This window comes from Ambystoma mexicanum, chromosome 10 (assembly GCF_040938575.1).
Source record: "Ambystoma mexicanum isolate Mex_15411 chromosome 10, UKY_AmexF1_1, whole genome shotgun sequence".
NCBI lineage: Eukaryota > Metazoa > Chordata > Amphibia > Caudata > Ambystomatidae > Ambystoma > Ambystoma mexicanum.
In genome coordinates, this window is record NC_090932.1 from 1,022,482,632 (window position 1) to 1,022,508,358 (window position 25,727).

At 48.9% G+C, this 25,727-nt stretch overlaps 1 protein-coding gene across 1 annotated transcript in view; it reads right to left on the bottom strand.

Moving 5' to 3' along the window:
- EIF2B5 (eukaryotic translation initiation factor 2B subunit epsilon) overlaps window positions 1–25,727 on the bottom strand; it is a 900,599-nt gene that overhangs the window by 855,198 nt on the left and 19,674 nt on the right. The gene's annotated exons all lie outside the window — the stretch shown is intronic.

Here is a 25,727-nt window from a genome sequence, read left to right on the forward strand (position 1 = left end):
CACAATTTGTATTCCCTTAAATCAACACGACCATCTCCTATTGGAACAAGATGTAGCATACTACTATTTTCAAACTGTTCAGTCAAACACAAATAGCTTTCCCCAATTAAAGAAGTGCTCTTTGGATGTATCGCCAGCAGCATTTCATATTTGGAACACATTTTTTTAAAGTAATCTGTTTAGAATGCAAGCGGTTTAGGTAATATATCGAAATCTTGTTGCATTTGATTTGTATGTATTCCATTTTGTGTGTATGTAATGAAATAGCTACGTGTTGTGTCTTGTTATGCTGATCTGTGTCCAAGGCTATGGCAATGCCCTCTTCAAACATTATTTTGGTTCGTTTTTTTATTATTATTGTGTTCTTGGCTAAAAAAAAACAAGCCTTAGACACATATCAGCATAACAAGACACAACACATAGCTATTTCATTACACACACAGGATACATACAAATCAAATGAAACAAGATCTCGATACATTACCTAAACATCTTGCATTCTAAAAAAAAAAATATTTTTAAAAAAGGTGTTCCAACGATGAAATGCTGCTGGCGGTACGTCGAAAGAGGTCCCCGAGTGAACTGAACTCCAAAATTGATCAGAGCTAAGATTTACAAATCTGTGTACAAACCTACTATAGCCCTTGACATAGTTAACCAGTAAAACGGGGCAGTTAGTTAAAACAGGACGTATGATCTCCACTTTACTCTTGGATGGGCGGCATAACCTTTAATCATAAAGGTGTACTCTGCCAAAGCCCAATAACAGCATTTGTTTGATGTTGGTCCAGAACTAAAAAAGTAATAAAATCTAACCCAATTTTTAATGTAATTAAATATTCAAAAGGCTCAGGGAATCGAAATCCTTGGGTCACATTTCCAAAAACTTTATTTTGCTGGCCAATTTAGATGTCAGCTGACTGCTGCCACACAGGTCAGCTTAATATTTCATTAATCTAATCGCCAATACTAAAATGAAAGGATTTTCCATATTAAAATCAACATTAAAAACAATGAAGATTCTCCTCTTCCCACTTTCTGAAAAGGTCGGTCTTGGCCACTCCACCCATATTTGAGAAGCATATTACAAGTGAATCAGTCTCCTGCTCCATGGCTAACAATTTGAAATAGAAGACCCTACGCTTAATAGGCCATGTGAAAGGAAGCGCCCCCAATTCAGCACGATCCTCCCCGCAATGAGAGACAATAAGGGACTCTCCCGTAGTGGGAATAAGACCAAGACAGAGTGCGGGTGAGCGTAAGTGGGAGTTTATCCAAGGATAAGGCATGCAAAGAACTCTGCAACCTACGAGAGCGCTCTGCCTGACAATAGCAAAGACAGGCGTATTTCTAATACAAAAAACGTCATCAACACCTAAACACTATAGGGGGCACAAGTCAATTGGGATTGGGTGGTGTCGACTAACTATAGGTGTTGCTGGCGCGGGGTTGGTCTTGGCGGGACGACGTCACTGGTCAGCCTCGTGGGTTGGGTTGGGCCTGGCAGGCCGGCTTGAGGTCATCCATGCGGTGTTGATGTGCTGGGGCAGCCTGTGACAATAACGAATACCTTTCCTGTCTCATTTGCCCTAGGCCATGCACACTACAGTTATTCAGAAAATGACATTTACGTTCATTAATAAATCGCTTCACTAGCTTATCTTATAAAATAAACACAACACATGAGGAATGCACCTCGTGAGAGGTCTGGTGGTTGTTGGTTGGGGTGAGATTTACCTGTGTCTTATTGACCGGTATTTTAGGTCACGGGACGGGGCTCTGGGACCTGGGCCGAGTGATACATGTCTGTCTGCTGCGTTAGAAGTTATTATATAGATGGGTCTCTGTGTCTTGTCCCAATGATGGGGGTCGTCCTTACACGGGGTCAGGATTCTTGGGGGGGTTCGTGGGGATTTATGAGAGGGTGCTGGTAGATCAGTGGGTTCATCCGTGGGTTTATTACCGTGCTGTAAATAACACAGGTGGCGGGCTGTGGCCTTGGTTGCGGCGCCGGGGCCTCTGACTCTCTGAAGTAACGCCAGCTTGGTTGGGGGAGGTGAGGGAGCGCAGCACAAGTCTTAGCTTTTTTATCTGGCAGGCTTGGTGGGGTGGGAGAGGGAATGACCTTGCATATACTCACAAAGGTATTTTCCTCGTGCGTTGCTGATCAGTGAATGCAGAAGTTTTATACTGTTCTGCCTTATTTTAACGTTATTCAGACACACATATATATATATATATATATATTTCATTTTCGTTACACATTTCTTTAATACAGTCGGTTCCAGTACCTTTTCATTACCTAACATTATGTTCACTACATTGTGTGCGTATTGTATGTACATTAGACGTTATACGAGGGATATCTAGGTTATGGCCTACAGAGATTGATGCTCGCCGCTTTGGGTGATTCAAAACATATATGAGTTCAAGTTTCTACATACTATTGAAAAACACTTTTACAAATAGAGGTTACACGTTTGGTCAACATCTTTCTCCGTGGTTATAGCAGCATTAGTCCAGACCTGGAGGGATATCATATAACGTTACATTTTTATGGTTCGTTCACATTTTAAACAGAGGTAGTTCATTAACACCAATACTTGAACTATTTTCTACCTTCTTCAGATAGTGATGCTTCAGCTTTTTTCCCCGTTGCCCCGGCCTTGCGGTCCGGGTCATACGGGGTACAATATCACATTGTTACTAATATAATGTTGCCGTGTTGGCATCTCGGGTTTAGCTCATCTCCGACTTTCTCATGGGAACGCGCTCGCAGCGGATCTGCCAGGGCTGCTGAGGCGGCAGAGATGCATGAAAGGCCCTCCAAAGGTGGGGGCCTCGTTACAGTGTGCTGAACTCACACCATGTTTGCTGTGCACGATGGCGTCTAGGCCTAACTTAAGTTTCGGTAAATGCAAAGACAGGGTGCGTGTGGGCAATGTCGTCGGCGGGTGAACCCCCCTCCACCTGGGCCTGGGTGGCATGAGGGTGCTCCCACCGAGCCATGGTCCTCACCTGGGGAGGGAGCTGTAGGTGAGGAGGGCCTCGTGGCCATTCCTCCCCTACATTTCCCCCCTTTCGTTACTTAAAGTAACGAATTTCTTTAGCTCTTCTAATCTTCTACATTCTTGTTCTTCTAACACTGCACCATCCCATGCAGGGGTTCCTTTTATAGGCATCCATGCTCTGCACACCCCCCTTAAGCTCTCACCTCTCCTAGCATACTCGTCTGGTGTACATGTCAAATATATACAGTCGCCGGTCTCTTCCAGATCTACCCAGACCTCCTCATACCATTCCAGTTCTACGTCTCGTGGTTCTTTAATCGTGGTGTGCCATAGCTTATCTACTATGTACTTGTCACGGCACATAGGCACTAACTGGTACCTGGGGGTGTTGTCTGTTCCTGTCTGCACATGTACTTCTTGTGTTGCTTTAATTGTACCACCGGAGTTGCCCATTGTCACCATCATCATTGCACCGTTAGGGACTGCATTAGCACAACATCGGAGGCCCACCTGGCACAGGCAGAACATCACAAGGATGATCACCACTATTGGTATCAGGAACTTCATTGTCACTCCAAGCCATGAGGGAACCCAAGAGAAGATATTGTCGAACCACGAGCTATCCTCAGCTCCACCTTCCATTTTCATCTTCTCGCCCAGGTTATGTACTGCTTCAATAACGTGGGACAGGGACCCATTTTCTGCGTCTTCGGAAGGTACGAACGTGCAGCATGCACTTCCTATTTTTCGGCAAACACCTCCATCGATTGCTGTTAACAGGTCTAGGACATACCTGTTTTGCATGGTCATTAATCGCAGAGCTCGTAGTTCCACCTTTATTATGTTAAACCCTTCTTCAGTGTCATTGGCCAACTGGATCAGTTCCCACCGTGTGATCTGGAGCCATTTTGCATTTGCTCTTGCTTGGACACTTGATACTAGTGAAGCAAAGAATGTTTCCACGGAGCTGAACAGGCGATACTTGTCTGGGATCTGTGCCAATAAATCAGATGATGCTTGTGATATGTAGTTCGAGGCTCGCTTGTTCCTTGAGAGCTCTTCTCCTTTCCCTCCGGAGGACAGGACATAAAGGTGCGCTTGTGTAGTTGGAGACGCTTCATTCTGATTCAAGCCTTCGTTCATCGTGTTACTTCTGTCAATATGGCTTTCGGGAATCACCATTAGTGTTGAATGCAAAGTGGCCATTGAGCAGCTACCACTCCATGATTGGGGAAGGTGCAGGTACGCCTTGTTCCCGCATACCCAGTAGGTGTCCATTAGTGCTGCTGTTCCTTTTTTCATATCTGGGATGGTGAGAGTTTTGTTACAGTTCTTGTTCGTTCCTATTGCCATTTTTCCTTCTCCCTTGAAACATAGTTTGTTTTGTATTTCACTTTGTAGCTTAAAGGGTTTTTCCATCGCTGTTACCCATGTTAATTTAGGGATGTGTTCTTTCCATATTGGCAAGCACGTTCTTTCCATCCACCGCAACTTTTCCGGTTGAACACCCTTCAGTGCTTCTGCCTTGCACAGCACTTCTTCGTCTTTCCATTTGCTTTCGGAAAACAGTGTCCCTTGTATTGCGAAGAAAGGTTCTTTAAGGCAGATCACTCCAGACGCTTGCGAATAGCACGTTTTGTTGTTCTGTACCATTCTGAAAGAGACATCGTGTGCTTGGAAAGTGTTCTTTATTCTACACAGCGTGAGATGAAGGAGACATTGGGCATCCACAATGGGCAATTCTCGTGGCAACAATACTTTAGGTGTGCCTGATGCATGGGGGATAAGTGAGCAGACATAACAGCTCTCATTGGTTGTTTGTTTAGCTGTTGTGCTCATATCTGCATACCATTTATTTGCTTGGTGAGGGTGTCGTGGGTCTTCCATTTTGTCTAACCCTAGCCCATAATACTCATCATACCCTTTTCCACCAGTCTCTCTTCTCCGCCTACTTTTCTCCCTTCTTCGGTACCTTCTCGTTATAGGAGGTGAAGAACCAGGCCCCCCTTCCTCCCTCCCACCCCCCTTTTCTAATTCTTCATATAGGGACTTGTGTTCTGTCATCATAATCACTTTTCCATCCTCATTAATAAACAAGAGATCGTTGTTTGAAATTGGGGCGGGAGGGATCGTGTGGTTGTTGTATGTTCCAGGTTGGGACATTGTGTCATTATCTACATTTTTGGTTCTCCATTGTGAGAGGACAGCAGTGGGTGGTGTAGTATAGTATCCCCACACAAAGTGTGATCCATCCCAGATCAAGAAATCACCTTCTTTGATACCTACAGTCGGAATTGTTTTCGTTCCAGGAGCAAGGGTGGTGTTGTTCCCCCCTCCCCCCTCGTTCATCTCGGTAGAGATGAACGCTATAATCCAGTGTAACACCAGACAAAACATTGAGATGAAGAACACGATAGCACACATTGATAAACCACATTCAAATGAATATGTTAATCTAGCCACTAACATTTCTCTAAATCTAACATATCTATTAGTTGCAGGCTGCCCATTCGATGCCATGATAAATCCTGTTTGAGACACAAAAGTTCATTAAATACAAACATGTAAGCATTTCCACATTGTAACGTTTCGGTGATAAAATATAGGGTTGGGTGAGGAAGGGGGTTTGTTGACAGACAAGGTAGCTTTCAGTCAATATTATTCGTACCTTACTATATATATATATAAATAATAAAAAACATGACATTTTTAAAAACAATAATAAAAAACATCTTAAAGAGTACAGGAAGGGAAAAAAGAACCCCACGCAAAACTTTCAAAAATTGTAAAAAGAAAATTTACATATACATGTGTACATGTTTTAGTCCAGGACATTTGTTGCGCGCTAATTGTGTTCACTGTTCATCTCATGAAGCACACAAAATTCAAATCATTCATTCCGCACAACTTCATCGTCCGCTGTTGCCTGTGCCTCATCCTGCACCTCACTCTCCGCAGCGCTGTAAGCTTTACGTACATCTGTCAAATGCACCCAATATCGCAGGCCCTTAACCTTTACTGCTGTAGGCGTGCAAAACACTACCTCATAGGGGCCATGGAAGCGTGGTGCGTTCCACCTCCGCACAAAACTTCTAACATATATAAGGTCACCAGGCATTAGCTGTAGTGGTTTTTCAGGCAAACCGTTTGGTTCAGTCGCGTTCCCCTCCTCTCTTGTCGAGGGGGGGGCTAGTTGCTTTGAAATTACGCGCGCTGCCCGTGTCAATTTTCGCAGGTATTCTGTGAACTCCTCCCCCAATATAGCTGCGCTTCTGTGTGCATCAGAACGCTCACGGAGAGGCGAATGCGCTGTGTGCATTCTTCTTCCCGTGACGATCTCGTGCGGGGACAAATGGTGATCCTTACTTGGCTGGTTTCGTAGCTCAAACAAGGCCAAAGGCAGGCAGTACATCCAAGTCTTTTTAAGGGAAAAACAAAGTTTTGATAATCTGCTTTTTAACAGGCCGTTTATCTTTTCTACGACGCCATTACTTTGAGGATGATAAATCGAACATAATTTGTGCTTTATTCCCAATAATGTAGTCACTTCTTTAAAGAGTTCATTAACAAAATGCGTCCCGTTATCTGAGCGAATAACGTCGCAAATTCCCCAGCGCGGAAACACTTCCCGCACTAGGAACTTCGCGGCGCCCTTCGCGTCAGGGCGGGCACAAGGGCCTGCCTCCACCCACCTCGAAAATGGACATACAACCACAATCATGTATCGAGCCCCGTTACACCTTTCTCCCATGTCTACATAATCAATGTGGAGCTCTCTGAATGGGCCACTTGGTTTTGGTATCGTACCCCTTAGTGTACGCAATGTCATACCTGAGTTGTAAATTTGACATGTCGTGCATTCTAGAGCTAACCTTGTGACGTGTTCCTGGAGGCAAGGTGTAAACCAATCTTCTTGTATCTCTGCCATTATGTGTTTCTTTGTGTTGTGTGCAGGAAAGTGTAGTTGTTGAAATGCTATTTCTAACAGCGTGATTGGCATTACCACTTTTCCTGAACTCTCTTGTCGCCACAATAAATCAGTCGGTGATTTGCTGCATCCTCTCTTAGTCCACAGCAATTTTTCCTCTGCACTAGCTCCCTCTTGCAGCTCTATTATCTCCTGTGTGGACATCATGTTGTATCCTGTGGGGACTTCTTGGCTTGCTGTGTGGTGCAACATGTACTCTCCTATTTCACCTTTTTGTAGATATGAAGCTGCTTTGGCAGCGGCGTCTGCTGCCGCGTTCCCCAAAGATATAAAATCTGTATTTGCGGTATGAGCTTGACATTTTACGATGGCCACTGCCGTGGGGTCTTGCAGGGCCTCAATCAGTTCTTTCAATAATTCTGCATGCTGGACTGGCGTTCCGTCTGCTCGCCGAAACCCTCTCCGCCCCCACCGGGCCAACCCGCCGTGAACTGTTGTTGTCATGTATGCTGAGTCTGTGTATATGGTCACTGCGCACCCCTTGGCGGCATGCAATGCTTCTATTAGCGCTATTAGTTCTGCTGCTTGCGCTGAATAGTGTGATGGGAGGCGGTGTTGTACTAGTATCTCATATTCATCTTCCTCTAATCGTACCACTGCCATACCCACATGCTTTTCTCCTGTCTCCATGTCGATTGATGCTGACCCGTCCACAAAATACACCTCACCCTCGGTCAGGGCATTTTCAAAAATCACTTGATCCTTACTTTCGTCACCTGTGTACGTGGCGCAGTTGTGGTTTTGCATGTCCTCTATGGTGCATGCCTCTGTGATGAATGTGGCTGGGTTCACTGTTTTACATCTTACTATATGGATGTTAGCGCTGGACAGTATTATCTCATATGCTGTGGCGCGTTGTGTTGTCAATGTGCTCTTTGTTCGCTCTAATATTGCAAAAAGTGAGTGTTCCACGAACAGTGTCACCGGGCAGCCCATTACTATCGTGGCACTTTTTTCAATTGCGAACGCGGCTGCAGCTAGGGATTGCTCGCAGGCGAAATGACCTTGCATTACTGCGTCTAGGGTGCCGCTGTAGTAAGCTAGTGGTTTGTGCCCTAAGGATGTTTTCTGTGTCAGTACTGCTGTCATCAATGTTCCTTTGCAGTGTGAAAATAAGAAGAATTCGCGCCCATAATCTGGGTTTGCTAGTACTGGAGCGCTTGATATCAGCTCTTTTAGTGAGTTAAATGCTGTGTTCATCACCTCTGTCCATTCTATGTGTTTGTGTTCTTGTTGTGCTTCTTTCAGTGCCTGTAGCAGGGGCCTTGTGTACGCCGCATAGTCCAATATCCATGCTCGGCAATAGTTACACATACCCAGAAATTTCTGCATCTCTTTTACTGTTTTGGGCTCCCCAATTGTTCTAATCGCCTGTGCCCTGTCTGGTATAATTCGCTTGCCATCCTTTGATATCAACTGACCCAAGTATAGGACCTCCGTCAGACAGTATTGTAACTTCCCCTTGTCCACCTTGTACCCCTTATTTGCCAATAATGTCAAGAGTGTTATCGAGTCCTGTCTGCATTCTTCCTCAGCCTGTGCACAAACCAATAAATCATCAACGTACTGAATCACTGTGCTTTCTACAGACAAATTCCCCAGATCTTCATGTAGTACCCTGTTAAATATGCTTGGGCTCTCGCAATATCCTTGTGGTAGTCTGCAGTGTTCGAACCTCCTTCCTCCCAATGTAAATGCTGTCAAGTACCTACTCTCTTCTGCCAAGGGAATCGAAAAGAATGCATTTTTTAAGTCAATTACTGTGAAGTGTGATGCTATTTTTGGAATGTTGCACAGTATTGTCGCCGGGTTCGGGACTAAAGGGAACTCCTTCATTACCACATCGTTCAATGGGCGTAAATCTTGTATCATCCTCCATGAACCCCCCTTCGCTTTTTTGATTGGGTAAATGCATGTGTTGCATGGGGAGTTTGAGGGCACTATTATACCCTGTGCTAGCAGTGCTTCTATTGTCTCTCTGATCCCTTCTTCTGCTTCTCGCGACAGTGGATATTGTTTCACCCGGGGTAGTATTGCTCCTTGTTTTACTTTTATCACCACAGGCTGAACTTCATGTAGCAACCCTACATCGTGGGGGCCATTAGTCCATAAGTTAGCGGGTACTGAACTCATGTCTTCATCAAAAAATGTATGCGGTGCTCCTACTACCGCCATTAGTTCAACTTTAGTTTGTCTGGCTGTAACTACGATGTCGCAGGGCATTGCCAGTTCCATCACTACTTCACCATCTCCCTCAGTGTCAGAAAATAGCTCCTCGTCCGAGAGCTCTCTCAGGGGGATATTTGCATTTGTACACAATACTGTCCGCCACTCACACCCTTCCATGTCAATACCAATCACGCATATTCTGTTTGCTGATACATGTATTGCATGCAAATCCAATGATAGTACTTCCCCAAGAGCAGTGTCAGGGCTTGCTATGGGACGAAAAAGGAATTCTGCTGGTATTCTCCACTCCACCCTTTTTAGTTCTGGTACTATGAGAGCCAATGTTCTCATGCCTTCAACAAACATCTCCTCATTTCTTGGTACCCCTCTGATCTCTTTTATTATTGTGTGGCCGTGTATTACTGCTAATATACGGAGGGGGCATATGCCTGGCGTTGAACATACGATGCCGCTCCCTGTGAATGATATGGTCATGTTTAGTTTGCTCAAGAGATCTCTCCCCAGTAAGTTGATGGGAGAGTTTTCATAGTACAGTAAGGGTGCTTTCACTGTTTTACCCCCCACTGTCACATCCAATACCTCTGTGTAAGGAACTTCAATTACAGCCCCAGAGAACCCCTGCGTCTCTAACGTTCTATTAGATAACGGGAACCGGCCCTCTCTAATGCATGATTTCTCCGCTCCCGAATCCACCATGAATATGAATTGCTTGTCTCCTATCTGCGCTCCTATCAATGGTTCCTCTGATGCATTGTGGGTCGTAGACAGTACTGGACACGCAAGTGCTCTCTGTGGGCTGTCCTATGCGGGGTGTCTCATTGCCCCCCCTTGATCGAAAATATTCCCCGAAACTACTGACACTCCACTGTAAGGTGCGGGGGCTGGTGCCCCATTAGCTCCTGTGGCGAAAGTATTACCAGGCGTGTAGTGCACATTGTCATTATTCTGTGGGCTGGTTTGTGTTCGGTATTGATGTCCGCGTAGTTGTGCGTTACTCCTTTGTACTACATTGTCTGGTTGCTGGTATTGTCCCATGGGGAGGCCGTAGGGGCTTCCTGGATGGGGGTGTCCGTACTGTTCTATCTCTTGGAAACCGTTGTTTTGTCTGCTCCTACATTCCCTTGAGTAATGCCCCCATCTCCCACAATTCCAACAGCTCCCCTGTGGACCTCTGGGACCCTGCCACCCATTTCCTCCCATTCCTCCATACCCTTGTCCTCCTCTTCGCCCCCTGTACCCACCTCTTCCTCCTCTTGGGGCCCACTCTTGCCACGTTGGACCTCCGTTCTGCTCCTGCTCTGTCCACTGTCGTTGCCCTTGTCCTGCCCAATTCGCTGCTATTCTTCCTTGTATTGCTATTTGCCCCTCCTCTCCTTCCTCTCCCTCCCGTATGAGTGGGAGTCCCGCTACCGCTGCTGCGACCTTCACCAATTTTGATTGCACCAACTTCGCCTCGTCCGCCAACCTTTTCTGTGCTACTTCCCTCTCTCTTTCTTTGATCCGTTTACAATGGTGTACTATTATGCTTTGGATCTCCGGCCAGCCTTTTGCCTCAACACCTGCTATTTTATCTAGTGCCTTTTGCACTTCCTTTGGGAGCCCTCTTTTAATGATGAAGTAAAATAGAGACGTGGATTGGTGCCAGGGCGTACCCGTTTCCGCTCTCCACATCTCCTGCACCCGGAGAATGTAATCCATAGCGTCCTCCCCATCATTCATGGTACATTGCATTACTGACTGCAGATCAGGGGTATCTGGGAAGGTTTCCCGCAGTGCGTCCCACACCCTTGCTCGCACGGTGTTAAAAGAAGCCCCATCATGGCGATCACACTCCAAAGTTACAGCTGGAAAACCCGCTTTAGCCCACACTCTGTCTGCCTGATCCCCTACTGCGGACACTAGTAGGCTTTTCACATCGCCTACCGCCAGCGGTATACCCGCGGTATGTTTTTCAAATGCATATATCCACTTGCTTGCCCCTCCTGACAGCTGTGGTAGTAATTTCATTAAGTTAGCCTTGTCCATCTGAGCCCACGGTATATAGTTCGGCCTCCCACCTCCCCTGTGGAGTAATGGTAGTTGTAATTTCCCTTTTGCCGTTGCAGCTTCCTTTTCCTTAGTCACTGCTGACTCTAATGACGCCATCTTCCCCACCCTATTTCTTAGTCGTCCTATCCATTCATCCTCTATAGTCCCCAGTGAACATGCCCCATCTAGCTCCTCGCCTTCTCCTCCTACTGCCATGCTCAATCTATCACTCTCATTCCCCCCTCCTCTGACATCACATAACAAATCCTCTCTGATCCCTCTCTCTCGCGAGACATCACCAATACTTCCTTCTGCTGTCCCTACTTCTATTATCCTGGTCGGTTCTTCCTCAATTCTGAACAGTATTTCCCCCTTTTTCCATCCTTCCTCAATTTGTCTACTTTCGCTCGACGCTCTAGACGTGCGTCCAGATTGTGTGGGGGCGCACGCTGTGCGTTCACATATGTCTTTTATTCTTGAGAGCTCATCTCGTGCCACTGTAAGCCTCGACTCTAAGTCACTCGTTAACTTCTCTATGTCCACTCTCTGTGTGCCTCCCTGGGTGTGCTCTCTGGTGTTTTCGTATGGTGGGGGTGCAGTTGGTCTTTGTGGCGTGCTGGTTGAAGGGGGAGGCACATAAATCGGGTCGCTATATCCTGTTGCAGGGGCTGGTTTAGGTAATATTGGGTACAACATAACCACTTCCGCAGGTTGTTCTGTACTTAACTGTTCCTTTTCCTCTCGCGGGATCATTAGTGGATTGTCTGTGGTGGAGGGTAAATCAATATTTGGAGCTGGAGCTTTGGGTGGGGGTACTTCCTCAAACAATCTCCAAAGATCTAATATCTCCTTCCTGTTCTGCCATTTTTTCCCCTTATACTTAAGGCGAATACATGTACATACCATATCAAGAACGCTTTTGTCAAAAGACCCTCCTTCTGGCCAAATCTGGGGCAACCCCTCCCCTTTCAATTCTGTTAACCATTGATCATGATATTTATTTATGCGTTCAGCATATCCCGGCAAGCTCTTGCAAATGTGTGACAAGGGAGTTTCAGCCCCCATCCTTTAAATCGCTAGCGCTACCTCGTTCGCTTTCGTTACCTTTTATTAGCTGTAAATATGCGTATGTATTCCTTTATGGCACAGACAAGAGCGGACCTCTTAAAATTATCACCCACCGTTATTCACTGCACAAATCTCTTCTCACTCACCATATCTCATCTCCTTCCCATTCCCAGGCACTCTTATGTGATCTCACTTGTAATTGATCAAGTACTGGTTATGGCCACACTCTCTGACACCACCTCGCGGCCACCCGTTCGTCTCTCACACTCGTACGGTGCGCGCACCCTTCACAATGCTTTCCACTCACACTCTTTGTCTTTCTCCTCCCTTTCCTCCCTAACCAGCTGTCCCTGTTTTCCTGCTAAGGTTACTGTGTTCACGTCTGTACGTGCCACTACTGAGTCCCCGCTTTTTAAGATGTTCTAACTTCTTTATACCCTTCTCATTTTCGCCCCCTACCCCGTGGAAATGGAAAAAGAAGAAATAGAGAGAGAGAGAGCACAATCACTAAAAAATATTCCCGGTGTCTCCTTTTGCTAGACACCAATAACTTATTTCTCACTTCTTCATATATTCCCAGTACTAGTCTAGATAGCACTATGCGGCGCCGCCTTCCACCCCCTCTCGGAGCTAGGTTTCCGTCACTTCTACCACGTCACTTATTTCTTACTCCTAATGGCCATATGCAAAAGAAAGAATAAAGAAAATTTCAAGACCCGTCTGTAGTAGACCCCCGATATTCTTCTCCTCTACCTGTCCCCGTTCTGTTATTCCCAATTCCCTTTCTTTTCCCCTTGACGATCACTCGCACTCGGTACTCACGTGCCCGTCTTGAACCGATACTCTCCGAAACTGGGTCCGTCCAGGCGGCGTCACCGGTAACTCAACGGTCAGCCCCTGGCTCCGGCGAGCGGCACTCAAAGGGGATTTTTTTCCAATCGGGATCCCGTACCCTTTCTCATTGAGTGCGCACTTCTTATTGTGCCGGTCGCCGTTGGCGGGCGGCCTCCCGGAGACGGCTCACCGTGCGTATCCCTTCTCGACCGGAGATTCTCGTGCCACAAGGGGGTCGTTTAAGAAGGAGTTAGGAAAAATAGTTTGGAGATATCACGCTATCGGGGTCACCACTGAAAGGAAGCGCCCCCAATTCAGCACGATCCTCCCCGCAATGAGAGACAATAAGGGACTCTCCCGTAGTGGGAATAAGACCAAGACAGAGTGCGGGTGAGCGTAAGTGGGAGTTTATCCAAGGATAAGGCATGCAAAGAACTCTGCAACCTACGAGAGCGCTCTGCCTGACAATAGCAAAGACAGGCGTATTTCTAATACAAAAAACGTCATCAACACCTAAACACTATAGGGGGCACAAGTCAATTGGGATTGGGTGGTGTCGACTAACTATAGGTGTTGCTGGCGCGGGGTTGGTCTTGGCGGGACGACGTCACTGGTCAGCCTCGTGGGTTGGGTTGGGCCTGGCAGGCCGGCTTGAGGTCATCCATGCGGTGTTGATGTGCTGGGGCAGCCTGTGACAATAACGAATACCTTTCCTGTCTCATTTGCCCTAGGCCATGCACACTACAGTTATTCAGAAAATGACATTTACGTTCATTAATAAATCGCTTCACTAGCTTATCTTATAAAATAAACACAACACATGAGGAATGCACCTCGTGAGAGGTCTGGTGGTTGTTGGTTGGGGTGAGATTTACCTGTGTCTTATTGACCGGTATTTTAGGTCACGGGACGGGGCTCTGGGACCTGGGCCGAGTGATACATGTCTGTCTGCTGCGTTAGAAGTTATTATATAGATGGGTCTCTGTGTCTTGTCCCAATGATGGGGGTCGTCCTTACACGGGGTCAGGATTCTTGGGGGGGTTCGTGGGGATTTATGAGAGGGTGCTGGTAGATCAGTGGGTTCATCCGTGGGTTTATTACCGTGCTGTAAATAACACAGGTGGCGGGCTGTGGCCTTGGTTGCGGCGCCGGGGCCTCTGACTCTCTGAAGTAACGCCAGCTTGGTTGGGGGAGGTGAGGGAGCGCAGCACAAGTCTTAGCTTTTTTATCTGGCAGGCTTGGTGGGGTGGGAGAGGGAATGACCTTGCATATACTCACAAAGGTATTTTCCTCGTGCGTTGCTGATCAGTGAATGCAGAAGTTTTATACTGTTCTGCCTTATTTTAACGTTATTCAGACACACATATATATATATATATATATATTTCATTTTCGTTACACATTTCTTTAATACAGTCGGTTCCAGTACCTTTTCATTACCTAACATTATGTTCACTACATTGTGTGCGTATTGTATGTACATTAGACGTTATACGAGGGATATCTAGGTTATGGCCTACAGAGATTGATGCTCGCCGCTTTGGGTGATTCAAAACATATATGAGTTCAAGTTTCTACATACTATTGAAAAACACTTTTACAAATAGAGGTTACACGTTTGGTCAACATCTTTCTCCGTGGTTATAGCAGCATTAGTCCAGACCTGGAGGGATATCATATAACGTTACATTTTTATGGTTCGTTCACATTTTAAACAGAGGTAGTTCATTAACACCAATACTTGAACTATTTTCTACCTTCTTCAGATAGTGATGCTTCAGCTTTTTTCCCCGTTGCCCCGGCCTTGCGGTCCGGGTCATACGGGGTACAATATCACATTGTTACTAATATAATGTTGCCGTGTTGGCATCTCGGGTTTAGCTCATCTCCGACTTTCTCATGGGAACGCGCTCGCAGCGGATCTGCCAGGGCTGCTGAGGCGGCAGAGATGCATGAAAGGCCCTCCAAAGGTGGGGGCCTCGTTACAGTGTGCTGAACTCACACCATGTTTGCTGTGCACGATGGCGTCTAGGCCTAACTTAAGTTTCGGTAAATGCAAAGACAGGGTGCGTGTGGGCAATGTCGTCGGCGGGTGAACCCCCCTCCACCTGGGCCTGGGTGGCATGAGGGTGCTCCCACCGAGCCATGGTCCTCACCTGGGGAGGGAGCTGTAGGTGAGGAGGGCCTCGTGGCCATTCCTCCCCTACACATGTCATAAGTGATCTTGAAACATAGCTCCCAAAGGCGCACAGTTGGGCAAGCCGAAGAAATCACTCCAGATTTTCCCTTTCAGATTATGCAACCACTACATTTAACTTTAAACACTTCGAAACTGCAAAGGATGCAAGGAACTATGCAGCCATTATGTAATTGTATTAATCCCTCTACTGAATAACTACCCTTGGAGGTAAAGAACGTTTTAATAATTCGAACTAGGGATTTAAGCCTCGACAAAACCATAAAGAGTAGTAATGTCATTAATAGGTAAACCAAGATAAACAATCTTGGGAACCTCGATAGGACTAGCATCCATTTTCCACACAAAGCTGTGAAACAAACATTACTACTTGCACTGGGACGAAGGGAATCACATCTCACCTGCTCTCCATACCCTACATTGGGTCCCAACTGGACAGAGGGCCACCTTCAAAATCGTGTGCATTACTCACCGAGCAATGCACAGTCATCTCCTTATAAATATTAAAAATAAAAAAAAAAATGTTGTACGCCTTATCACCCAAACCACTCCTCCCTCCTGGTGGTCCCTGTCTCCAATTAAGCCAGGATAGGAGGGTCCACCTCCTAAATTCTGGCACCAACACTTTGGAACTCACTGCCTCCCCACATGCGACAGCCAAGACTTCATGGCTTTTCGGAAAACACTCAAAACCTGGATTTTCCCCTAAATCACTGGACCCAATGCCAATATTGTAAGAACAGTGGAAGCAGGTTCCAATGACCAGTCAATTTCAACTCTAGAATAATGCTGACCATGCCACCCTACGTTAAGGTAAAGGTATGGTAATGTTAATTTCTATAGCGCCTATACACAAGCAAGTGTTTCAAAGCGCTCAAGGAGGGAAGGACACAGGGAAAAACAACAACAGTCACTCAGAGTCCTTGAATTTGAGACGAGAACGGTCTGCAAAGGCAGATTAAGTGAATATTATACATTTAACAGTTTAGATACAGCAAATAGGCCTGCCGGGTGATTCTACAGTTTTTTTCCAAGTGCACATTAGGGGGTGAAGACAAAACGATCTTCAGGCAGAGCTGTATAAAGATTGTGCAAGTGCAGGAGGGCAAGGGCAGGGGAGGGGAGCAAGTGTGACCAGTCAGTAGAGACTGGTGAAGTGCAGAGAGAGAAGCTCTCAAGGTTTTATTACAAGTGCAGACGGTTGTAGGGCCTTCCAGCAAGTGCAGAGGGTCTGGCAGGGGTGCCTGGGACCTGTGAGACTCTGGAGGTACTCCAGGCGGCCAGTCAAACTGTGTCGGAGGAGGGACAGGAGGAAGAGCAGAGAGCTAAGTTAGCAGGGAAGGGTGGGAGAAAAGGAAGAAGAAGGTCTTGGAGTTTCCTGAACTTGAGAATTTCAAGCTCAAGACGGAGGGTGGCAAAGCGGCTGTTCCAGAGGGAGGTGCCTGCTGAGGACAGCGATCTCCCTCCAAATCTCTGCTTGGAGAACAGGCTCACGCGCAGAAGGTTGGAGGTAGATGAGCAGAGGGCTTGAGAGGGACAGTATTTAGGAAGACAATGTTGAAGGCAAGTAGGCCCCAGAAAGCCTTGTGGACAATGCAGAGGGTCTTAAAGGCTCCTTGCAGCCACAGGGAGCCAGTAAAGGATTTCAGTACCGGAGAGATGCGGTACCTGGGCTTGAGGCCAAGGATAAGTCTTGCAGTTCTGTTCTGGATGAGTTGCCGTGGGCACAGGGCACAGGGTCGAAGCAGGGGGGTTGAGGAAGAGGCTGTTGCAGTAGTCCAGCCTGGAGAGAACTAGGGCTCTAGAGACAGTGAGCCGCTGAGGGGAAGTGAGAAAAGTCAGAGTGCCTCTGAGGAGGTTTAGTTGATAGTTAGATTTTTTTTTTAGATGTCGGAAATGAGAGGAGAAGGAGAGAGGAGTCGAAGATGACCCCAAGGTTTTTGGCCTCACAGGAGAGGGTAGGTCCAGGGCCAAGGGAAGCCGGCCAGCGTGAGAGGGGGGAAAGCGGGAGCAGGTGTCCCCAATGCGAACAATCTCAGTTTTACAGGCATTGAGACAGATATTTGCAGCACACCATGACTGAATAGCAGACAGATAGCTATGAGTGAGGAAGAGGAGGCGGCTGAGGGTAGCCTGAATGATAGCTGCGCGTCATCCACGTAACATTGGAAATTAGAGACGAGAGTGGCAATCAAACATGCCAGGGCAGCCATATAGACGTTGAAGAACCAGGGGGATAGGTTAGAACCTTGGGGAACGCTGCAGGTTGAGAGGGTGATAGTTGAGAGAAAGGCACCAAGTACGACATGGGATGGGCGGTCGGAAAGAAAAGAGGTTAAAAAAGCCAGAGCCTGACCTGTGATTCCCAAGGTGTCCCGAACCCATGAGATCAGGATGTTGTGGTTAACCGTGTCAAAGGCAGAGGAGAGATCAAGGAGAATGAGGACAGAGGGAGTGTTAGGGTCAAGATTTGAGAGCAGGTCTTCACGGGTGTTCAGAAGAGCAGTTGCCGTACCTCTGGATGTTCTAAAGCCAGTCTGATGGTCGTGGAAACAACGGATTGAATCTGTGTGGAGATTTAGCTGAGAGATGGCCAGCTTTTCCAGAAGTTTACGCAGGAAGGTAGTGATCGAGATCGGCCATTAGTTTGATGGAATGGAAGGGTCAGCAGAGGGTTTCTTGGTAAGAGGGTGCACAAGGGAGTGCTTGAGAGCAGTTGGGAAAACTCCAGTGGAAAAGGAGAGGTTGCATAGGTCGTCCAAGACTGGTGCGAGGAAGTCAAAGTTGTCCTTGATGGTTTTGGAGGGGCAGGGTTCAACTTGCTTGGATGAGGCCTTCATAGACCGGACTTGTCCGATGACCTCATCAGGTGTGACGGGGAGAGAGAGTGGAGGTGGGGCCAAGGGAGGCACAGGTGCTGGTGAGTGCTGATGTGTGTGTGTGGGGGGGGGGGGGGGGCGTGGAGGGCAGGGGGGGGGGGGAAGAGAGGATGGCTTGGGTTTTTGTGGTGAAGTGCGCTGCCAGTGCCGAGCAGAGTTCCTGGGTGGGAGTGACATAGGAGGAGGCTGCTGCAGGATTGGCCAGTTCCCTGCAGACTTTGAAAGGTTTGGCCGCGTTGTTTGATGCCGCAGAGATGCAGGCTTGAATAAAGGCTATTTTCTTGGAGCGGATGCAGAGTCGATATTGCCTTTGGAGGAGGTTGCAGGGCACTTTGTCAGATGGTGCACCAGGCGCATTCCATTTCCGCTCAGCTGCCTTGCACTTGTGTTTAAGGGCAGCCAGGTCGGAGCCGTACCAAGAGATGCACTTTTTGGAATGCTTCAGACAGACCCTCATGACAGGGGCAAGAATATCAAGAGTGTTGGAGATAAAGAGATTAAGGGTAGTGAGGGCTGTGTCAGAGTGGGAGTCAGCCGCAGGAAAGGGAGGAGGAGAGTAGGTGGAGGCAAAGGCAACCACTGTCACTTTTTTCATGGTCTGGTGATCTTGTAGCCCAGTGCTAACCCCGCTACAATCTCAATGCACAAACGCCAAACCCAAGACACAACAAAAGCAATGTTCTTATGCTGGGATTAGGCTTGCTGAGACCTAACACCCCCCACCCCCTCGTCACACCAGAGTCCTAACAGCACTTCTGTTCTTCACCTGAAGCTTGACCATTATCTTACTCCAAGCATGCACTGCATATTCAGTACAGGAGATGACAACTTCTGTCAATCTTACCATCTATAAATAAATGTGCAGAACTACAAACCTAGAGCGCAACTGCACTTATGTTTTAAACAATATGATTGGGCCTGCTCTTGTTAACCTTTGTCAATCTCACTCATCTGGAAATTAATGCACAGAAGAACAAGTTACTTTCTTACCTGGTAACGTTCTTTCAGTGGATGGTCTGACGACGTATTCCATATCTATGACAGGTAATGTCCACAGCTGTGCTGCTTCCGAAAATCTTCGGCGTCTGCGTCCTGCGTCGATGCGCCGTCCGAGGACCGCCGGCGTCACCCGATGTGATAAGTAGGACGCACGACGCCCATAGCCTCAGTTGTAGTTTTTCCCCCAGAACGTGTGCCACCAGTTTTCTGCCAGTCAGACACACAAGGCCTTGCGGAACGCAAGCTGCAATTGCAAAAGAAATTCTGCAGCGGGGAAGGTAGGAAGGGAGCAATATGGAATATGTCGTCGGACCATCCCATCGAAAGAACGTTACCAGGTAAGAAAGTAACTTGTTCTTCAAGGGGGATTAGGTCCTCCGACGTATTCCATATCTATGACAGACTCCCAAAGCAGTACCAAGCAAGGAGGTGGGAAAAGAATTTAGAACACAAATTTAGCATGCCCAATCCAATTGCGGAATAATGGACTGCCTTGCCAAAGGCCAGATCCTGCCCTCGGATGGAATCGAGGGAATAGTGCCGTACAAAAGTATGTACTGAAGCCCAGGTGGCTGCATCACAGATGTGACGAATAGGACCACCCCTATGCAGGGCAGTAGACACAGCCACTGCCCTGGTAGAATGGGCCCGCAAGCCAGCCGGAGGGTCCTTACCCGCCAAGCGATAACACTCAGAGATAGCTAAAATAATCCAACGAGACAAAGTCTGTTTCGTCACAGCTTGTCCTAAACGCTTTCCAGCGTAACCAATGAAAAGTTGATCGTCCACTCTGACCCGGGACATGCACGAAATATAAAAGCTCAACGCTCTCCTAGGATGAAGCCTATGGAGCCGCTCCTCTTCCTTACCAGGATGTGGAGGAGGATAGAACGCCGGAAGAACAACCTTCTGGCTCAAATGAAATTCCAAAACCACCTTCGGATGAAAAGAAGGATGAACTCTAAGGACAACCCTGTCCTTATGAAACACAGTGAAGGTTGGCTTAACTGAAAGTGCCTGCAACTCACTCACTCTGCGAGCGGAAGTAACCGCAACCAAAAGCACAGTTTTCAGAGTTAACAGTCTCAAAGGGCAAGAATGCAAAGGCTCAAACGGAGCACCCATAAGAAACTTAAGAACAAGGTTCAAATCCCAACCGGGCACCCGAAAAGGTGACGGAGGGAGCACATTAGTGAGCCCTTTCAAAAACAGAGAAATTAAAGGAATCTTAAAATAGGAACATTCTTCAGACGGGCACTTATATATGGACAGCGCCGCCAGGTAACCTTTAATGGTCCCCACTTGCAAGCCCCTGTGGGCCAAGGAAAGCAAAAAAGACAGAACCATGGGAATGTCACATTCAAAAGGATCCACATTCTTAACTCTACACCAGTCGCAGAGCTTTCTCCAACGGCAACGGTACAGAGACTTTGTTGCCGGCCGCCTGGCCGAGAGCAACACCTCCATCACGTCTTCAGGGAGGTCCCAATCCTTATACCTCAACCTTTCAGAAGCCAAGCGTGAAGGTTGAGGAATCTGACCTCTGGATGGTGAACCTGACCCCCCCCTCCCTCCCGTGAGAGCAGATCGTCTCGGTAGGGAAGACGATGTGGAGGGCAGATGGACAAGTCGAGAAGGTCCGGGTACCACATCCTCCAGGCCCATGCCGGAGCAATGAGGATCATCCGGGAACCAAACCTCTAACCTCTAACCTCTGCAGTACTTGCGGGATGACGGGGACTGGAGGAAACGCGTACAGCAGTGGGAATGACCACTCCACCACAAACGCGTCTCCTAAGGCTCCTTTTGGAGGAAATTCCCGCAAGCAGAACCTTTGCTCTTCCGGTTGACACTAGAGGCGAAGAGATCCACTTGAGGGGTCCCCCAAAGGGTGAAGATATCCAGGAGAATCTCCTGAGCCAGCTCCCAGTCGTGAGAGATCGTGCTCTGCCTGTTCAGAGCGTCCGCCGTCTCGTTGTCGTCTCCGGCCAGATGAACGGCCGAGATCGAAACATCTTGCTGGATGGCCCAGAACTCGAGCTGCATCGCCTCCCTGCACAGAGGAAGTGACCCTGCCCCCCCCCTTTTTGATGCGGTAATTCATGGCCACCGTGTTGTCCGTTAGAATCAGGACACTTTCCTCGCACAGTCGGCAGAAAAGCCTTCAGGGCAAGCCTGGCGGCCCTCAGCTCCAACAGATTGATATGGAGTCTGGACTCCGATGGAGACCAACGACCGCTGACTGTCAACTCGTTGGCATGAGCTCCCCATCCCGTGAGGGATGCGTCCGTCACGATGGTCACCTCTGGCCAGGGCAGCCAAAATGGGGCCCCCTTCATCAGATTGCCTTCGAAGGCCCACCACAGAAGTTCCTGGGCGACCGAGGGCGGCACCTGAACTAGGTCCGACAGCCTGCCGGAGGACTGAGACCACTGGAGCTTGAGTGCCCACTGCAAAGATCTCAACTGCAGACGAGCCTCTGGCACCAGAAGAATGCAGGATGCCATGAGGCCGAGCAGTCTCAAGAACTCGGACGCTGGGAGATTCTGGGCAAGTTGAAACTTGTGCACCATCTGCTGAATGTGAAGAGCCCTCAACTGGGGAGGAAAACACTGCCCCAGGGATGTGTCGAGCACTGCTCCGATGTACTGGAGCCGCTGTGTTGGTGTCAAACGGGACTTCTTTAAATTGAGGGAGAAGCCCAGCTTGTGAAGGGAGTGGCAGGTGATGGACAGATGATCCAGGACTTGCTCGGGAGAGCTCCCCCTGATCAACCAATCCTCCAGGTAGGGTTAGACGTGAATCCCCCCCCCTTTCCCGAGATGCGCTGCCACCACCACCATGAGCTTGGTGAAAACCTTCGGGCGGAGGTCAATCCAAACGGCAGGACGCAAAACTGAAAGTGCGAGTCGCCAACTGCGAACCTCAGATACTTCTTGTGCTTGGGATGGATCGGCACATGGAAGTAAGCTATTTAAGGTTGAGAGACACCAACCAGTCCTGAAGTTGAAGGGCCTGGAGGACTTGAAAGTAACCATCTTGAACTTGTCCTTCCTGAGGAGTTTGTTCAAACCACGCAAGTCCATGATGGGTCTTCGAAATCAAAAAATAAGGCGAATACCATCCCTTGTTCCTCTCCGCTACAGGCACCAGTTCTATGACGCCTTTCTCCAGCAGGGCTTGAATTTCCTGCGCAAGGAGCGGATCTGGACACTTCAAAGAGAGGTTTCCAGGTGGACTGTCGTGAGGCCTCTGCCAAAAGGCAAGACAGTAGCCATGGGTTATGATCTCCAGAACCCACACATCTGAAGTAATGGCTCGCCACTCTACAAGATGCTGCGCCAGCCTTCCCCCAACCGGCGAACCATGGGACCTGGCCTCATGACTGAGTGGTAGCGGCAGCGGCGTTGCCTGAGGGCAAAGAGGCAACTGCCCGAGTGGGCTTGGCACCTCGAGTACCCTTGTTTCCACCTCTGGCACTCTTACGTTGGCCTCTTTGACTGCTAGCTCCTCTCGCTTTACTGAAGGACGAGTAATAGCGAAAGGAACCTCCCATCCATTGCTGTCCCCTAGGACGAAAAGGCACAGGTTGTCGAACTGCAGCGCCCAATGACTTCGCTGCAGCTTTGGAGGTCTGCAACCTCTCAAGGCTCTCGTCAGCCTTGCTGCCTAAAAGATGTTCACCGTCAAAGGGCATGTTGAGGAGCCGGGACTGCACATCAGGAGTGAACCCAGACTTCCTCAACTACGCAAACCTGCGCATTACGGTGCTAGCAGCCACGGACCGGCTGACGCAATCTGCCATGTCCAAACCCGACTGAACGGCCTCACACATGGCATCCTTGCCATCCTGAACCATAGCAAGGAAACCATCCCGTTCGTCCCCTTCGGGAATATGTTAATCCGCTAATGCAACACAGTTCCACACAGTGTGTGTGGAACGAGACAAGGCACATATGGAGTTGGCCGCCTGAAGCGCCATACCCCCTGAAGAAAACACTTTCTTCGCCCAGCCGTCAAAACGTTTGTCGTCCCTATCTGGAGGGATGGTAGGATACGACACCTGCTTTGCCAGGGCCGTAGCCGCCTGCACCACCAAACTCTCCGGAGTGGGGTACCTGGACAAGTAGCAGGGGTCGCTACTGGCTGGATGGTATTTTCGCGACAAGGACTTGCCCACTGCCGGGAGACTCTCCGGACCAGTCCAAGCCGCCGCCAACCTTCTCTGCAGAGTCATATGAAACGGCAATACCGGGGCAGTGGGGGAGGGCATACCAAGATCAAGGATGTCCGTGAGATCATCCTGAACAAACTCCCCTGGGGGAGCCGACCACCCCAAGTACTCGGTGACCCGAGACATAAGGCGCCGATATGACGAATCGGCATGAGTGACAGGCTCCGGCCTACAAAACTCCACCTCCGGAGAGGTGTCCAGTCCACTGGCATCATGCAGTGACTGCCTCAGGTAATCAAACTGGCTATGGCCCGGGTTAAGCTCATCTGGTACCGTAACCGGTACCAAGCCTTCATCAGAGCCTTCATCACCTTCTGAAATGTACTCCATGCGGTGAGAGGAAGACATCTGGGGACCAAAGCTGTGCCTGACCTTAGCCAGAGCCTTTCTAGGGACTACCCCCGTGCCACGGGGCCCCTCCGACACCACCGCCTCAAAAGGCGTCAAGGGCGCCGAAAGAGTCGGCGCCGACAGAAACGGCATTGACATCGAGTGAATCGGCGTCGACATCAGCTGCAGCGCCGCCAGCATCGACACAGGCCTCGAAGCCGGAGCTCCGAGCGTGTCTCGACGACCTAGGCGCCGACAGAGTCGACGACCCCTTCGGAGGCAGAGCCTCAAGAGAGAAATCGTCGACGACCTCGGCGCCACAGGTGTCAACGTCTTCTTCGAAGACGGCACAGGATCACGTGGTCTCGAGCGCGTCGAGGACCGGGACCTGGAACGGGCATGGCGAGAACGGCTACCCTTGTCCGAGCGGGACCTCTCCCGTGAGCCGTGTCGACCACCCGAGCCCGAAGGCGTACGAGTGGTGTCTCTCGACCGGTGCCGACCGACCCCACTCGGAGGCGCGGACGGAGCGGTGCCCTGCGATTCAAGAATCGCTGGCATCTGCTTCCCGAAGGAAGCCCATTCCTCTGGTGTCGCTTGCATGGTGGGATAAGCGACACACCGATGAGCGGAGTCCTCAGAAGAGGACGGGGAAGGCGACCGATGCCGGCGCTTCCGGGAATGCCTCGAAGAGGCAGAGGAGTGGCGAGACCAACTCCTGGAAGGAGACCCACTGGACTTCCGACGATGACGCGGAGAATCGCCTCTCGAGTCATCCGTCGCAAGCCCCGTAGACCTCGACTTCTGGGGCTTAGACACCCGACCTACCGACAGCTTCTTCTTGCGTTCCCGCAAGGCCTTGGCCGTGAGCGACTGGCAGTCGACGCAGTTGTCCGTATCATGGGCCTCCCCGAGGCACCAGAGGCAGGGGTTGTGCGAGTCCGTGACCGACATCTCAGACCCACAGTCCCCGCATTTCTTGAAGCCCGGACGCGGGGTTGAAGACGAAGTAGACATCGCCACGAACAGGTCTTCACAAAAAAACCGAACAGGTTCAATGAACAGAGAAGAAAACAGCAAACTCCAAAGAGTCGAGGTGTACCGAGATTCACGAAGCGAACACGTTCACGGAAAAAACGGAACTGAGGCTATGGGCGTCGTGCGTCCTACTTATCACATCGGGTGACGTCGGCCGTCGGAGGAGGAGGTCCTCGGGGACATCGCATCGACGTAGGCGCAGACGCCAAAGATTTTCCGAAGCAGCACAGCTGTGGACATTACCAGTCATAGATATGGAATACGTCGGAGGACCCAATCCCCTCGAAATACAATTCTGGGACCGAACAGTACTTATGTTCAAAGATTACGATTAGTCCCGATCACATCATGCATTATGCGTACAAGGTGGTCTCTAATATGATATATGATATTACATTTATAACGTGCCTATATACAAGTGTTTCAAGGCGCAAATCAATCCACGATACCATGACCTGCCTAGGAACAGATGCAATGAACTCCATGACACAGGGCGCAGTATCACCCATGTTTGGTTAGACCGACTGTAGTCCCCGCAGATATGCACTATGCCCCCCAACCCGGGGAGCTCTCAAGTACTCCAAGCTCCCGGAAGGGACAATGCAAGAATTCCACAATTCAAACCATAAACTATGTCATGATTACCTGCCACCTGCCGTAAACTATTACCCAGGAGCCGGAAAAGTGGCACACCAGCACTTATAACAGGGCTTCTGAAACAGACTTACTGTCCCTCCTCATGGGAGGACGCTCTGAAGCAGGCGAGGAACCTAACAGAATCTCTTTCGGAGAACCACTGCTCCTCCAGAATAGACACAATCAACTCTGAAAGGAAATCAAAAACAGGGGTCTCCAAACATTCCGCAGAGACACTCCCACATACCATAAACACACTCTCTCCTCTACAACAAACAATAAAATGCAGCTATAC